The sequence below is a fragment of the Mus pahari genome, chromosome 14, assembly GCF_900095145.1.
Source record: "Mus pahari chromosome 14, PAHARI_EIJ_v1.1, whole genome shotgun sequence".
Classification (NCBI taxonomy): Eukaryota; Metazoa; Chordata; class Mammalia; order Rodentia; family Muridae; genus Mus; species Mus pahari.
Window position 1 is genome coordinate 19684242 of NC_034603.1, and position 3912 is coordinate 19688153.

The 3912-nt window shown below is 51.2% G+C and overlaps 1 protein-coding gene across 1 annotated transcript in view; it reads left to right on the top strand.

Annotated features, from left to right (window-relative positions):
* Col23a1 (collagen type XXIII alpha 1 chain) overlaps positions 1-3912 on the top strand; it is a 295946-nt gene that overhangs the window by 260151 nt on the left and 31883 nt on the right. The window lies entirely within an intron of this gene.

A 3912-nucleotide genomic window follows, 5' to 3' on the forward strand; every position in this document is an offset into this window, starting at 1 on the left:
TGTGTGTGTGTGTGTGCGCGCGCGCACCGTGTGTCTGCCTGGTGCCCATGGAAATCAGAGGGCAGCAGATCTCTGGAACTATAGTTATGAAGTATTATGTATGGTCTGGGAACCAAACCCTGGTCCCTTACACTAGCAGCAAGTGCTCTTAACCGCTGAGCCATCTCTCCCGCCCCAAATACTTTTTTAAAGGACGCCAGAAGTAGTGGTTTGCATGTTTATCCTAGCATTTTGGAGGCAGAGGAAAGTGGATCTCAGTGCATTTGAGGCCAATTGGTCTACATAGTGAGTTCTAGGCCAATCAGTCTACAGTGTGAGCCTTATCTCAGTGAGTTCCAGGCCAATCAGGCTATAGTGTGAGCCTTATCTCAGTGAGTTCCAGGCCAATCAGGCTACAGTGTGAGCCTTATCTCAGTGAGTTCCAGGCCAATCAGGCTACAGTGTGAACCTTATCTCAGTGAGTTCCAGGCCAATCAGGCTACAGTGTGAGACCTATCTCAGTGTATGTCAGCCTGTGGCTATCTCCTGTCTCGGGGAAGGTCTAAGGGAGGAACTCAAAAGGGAGGTTGGCCCGGGACTCAGAACAGCATGCCTCCCACTTTAGAGACGAGATCAAGGTCTGGAACATCCAGATTGCTGAGTGGGGCAGGAGGCAGAGCCTACCCTGGGGCTCTGCTCTCCATCCATGTGCCGCCTGTGGTTTTATTTGCTTCTCGAACATCCAGAACCATCCGGGAGCCAGCTGAACTCCTCGGGGAAAATCAACTTCAAGCAGAACTGAGGCTTGTAAACAGCTGTGGGGTTTCATGGAGGGCAGAAGGTGACGACAACCTCTGGTGAATCCTGTGGCTTTGATCAGGCAGAAGACAGTTCCCAGAGGCAGAGGAGCATGGGTCAGAGGAGGGATTTGAACCCAGATCCTATGAGGCTCAATTCTCTGCCCTCAGCTGCTTTTTCATCCCTGGTATTTCTTGTGGGAAACTCGGGAAGGGTGAGAGCAGCCCCTGGTTAATTCCCCGTTGTCTAGAGCAGGGGTGGGTTGCTTTGATGGGAGAGATACTCACCCCTCATCCTGCTACCAGGAGCATGCATCCAGCCAGCCTGGGGCTCTGTCCTTCCGGAACATTCTGCCTGGACTTTGTCTTGCCTTAATTTTAACCACACAACAGCCAGATTTGTTTCTGGCATCCCCTGGCTCTTCCCTGAGGCATCTCCCCACCCCACCCCCAAAATCCAGGCTTAAGCCCTTTTCCAGACCATGGCAATGCCTACTTTGTAAACTGCATAAACTATATAACCTCATACCTGAGTTGTTATGCTAAGCCTCAGCACGGCACAGCCTCATGAGACCGGGAACACTGCCACGCAGAAACCCACAAGCAAGAAAATTATCTGGATCTTTATGGGAAAGAAACCTGCTCCACAGAGTGAAACCAAGTGTTTCTCAGATTTACTGGACCACAGAATCTCTCTCTGTGGACAAGCCTACAGGATAGTAGATCAAGGGGCTGTGAAAGGTGGAGGAGAGATGGGGAGTTTCCATCCTAGAAAGTCTCACGGCTCAGAGCAACCCAGCCCTCCCCTTCCCCCTGCCATCCTCCCCAGGACAGAAGGGACATCAGAAGCATGTTGTCAAGTCAGGTACCTCTGTCTGACCACAAAGCAGAATGTTCAGCTGGGCGTGGTGGCGCACGCCTTCAATCCCAGAACTCGGGAGGCAGAGGCAGATGGATCTCTGAGTTCACAGCCAGCCTGGTCTACAGAGTGAGTTCCAGAACAGCCAGGGCTACACAGAGAAACCCAGAAACCCTGTATGGGGGTGGGGGAGGGGAGAGGGAGAGAGAGAGAGAGAGAGAGAGAGAGAGAGAGAGAGAGAGAGAGAGAAGGAGGGAGAGAGAGAGACAGGATGTCCTCTACCTATCCTAAGTCCTCCCCCTCAGTGTCACCAACTCCTAGTAATTGTCCCCTACTTACCCAACAGTCTCTCTGAGGCCCATAAGGGGGATTACCTCAGAAGCCTAGGAGACCTCTCTTACCCAGGCCTCAGCCATGAACCCAGAACCACCTCTGCAGATGAAGGTCATGGCTGTGGGTCAGCTGTGTCCTAAAGACCGGGTCCCCAGGACCCCGTTCCAGCTTTAGCTGGGCACTTCTTTGTCCACACTGCCCACCTCCCCCCACATTCACCACATCCACATTAGAACCAAATCCCAGAGTGTAATTTCACCAGGTACCTCTCCCTCATCATTTCTGCTATGCCCAACCCAAAGCTGAACGCGCCCCTGGGCTCCGAACTGCCAGGACTCGCTCGTCATCTGTTCCACTTCTCTCTCCCTCACGGGGGTTGACATCCCTCATCCCTCATCCCTCATCTGAAAATCTGAAAGGCCCCCACATCGGAAACTTTTCTGAGTTGTCAGCTTAACACCCCAGCTAGAAAATCCCACAGTGTGGCAAGTGAGTAGCAGAGTTGTTAGCATCATGCAAAATTACCTTCAAGACATGTGGATAATATGCCAACAAGACAATTGAATTTCATTATGTTTGTACTCGGGTCCCTCTCCAAGATATCTCATTATGTAAATGTGAATATTCCAAATCCAAGAGACATCCCAAGCCTTTTGGGTGAACAATACTTGCCCAATATTTGCATATGTTTGTTGAGCTATTGTAGGAATGGGACCCAAATCTAAACCCAAAACCCGTGACATGTCAAACATTCCTTGTGCTCAAGCCTGCTGTTAATGAGATATGTTAATAGTTTATGCATGAAGCACCGTTTCACTGCATGGAAGAATCCACTGGCTGGGCATCTTGATGCTACTTGGAAGTGTCAGGTTTTGAGACAGGCTGGCCTTGAACTCACCTTGAACTGAGGATCCTCCTGCCTCCACTTTCTGAAGGCTAGCATTACAGTCGTGCCTGGTTTCTATGCAGTGCTGGGGACTGAACCCAGAGCTTTGTGCATGCTAGGGTAAGCCCTCCATCAACTGAGCTACAATCCCAGCCTAGAAGGCGGGTCTTCTGATGAGGAATGTTTGACCCAAGCTTTCCCCAGCTACATGTTCCACGTCAGGTCTCACTCACGTGCTCAAGAGTTAAGGGACAAAACTTTCTTCTTGGCTGTCGTGGACACTTGTGTAGAGCACACATTAGCCATGTCCCACATGCAACCATCAGATTGTATTACCAGGAACAGGGATAGATAACATGACTCTAGGATGCAGAGAAACCTGGAAGGCTTCATGGAAGAGAAGATAACCAAGCTGAGGATGTGCAGAGAGGAGAAGGGTGAGCCAGGCAGGGGGACAGTGTGTACAAAGACCCAAAAGGGTGGGGCTGCAGGAATTGTTCCTGGGGACAAAGGTGACATACATGTTAAACTAAAATGTTTCTTTAAAAAAAAAAGTGAAGTACATGTGGGGATTTGGGGGGACAGTAGTGAGAAGGACAGGGCTTGAAGAGAACAAATAACCCTGGTCCACAGCATCTCCCCACGTGGCACCCATCTAGCCCTAGAGGGAGACGGGTGAGACTTGATCAGTAGACAGGTGGTTAGGCAGAGAGAGTACGCCTTAGCATCGGTGGCCCTCTGCAGGCACCACAGGGGCCTGGTCATCCTACGATGCCCTGTTCTCAGTCCTGGCCCAGGAATCATCTCGAGTCTCCTTACTGCTGCTGTCACATGCCACAGCAGAATGCTTAGTCTTCCGATCTAAGTGACAGTCACTCAAGTCAAGCTGGCTTAGAGGAAACCCAGGAAGCAGATGTGTGAGGATTGCTGCAGAGCTCCAACCTCCAGCCCTCAGCGCTATCTTTCCTCAAGACTCTCTCTCTCTCTCCCTCACCCTCTCCTTCTTTCTCTCTCCCTCTCCCCCTCCCCCTCCCCCTCCCCCTCCTCCCTCTCTCTCT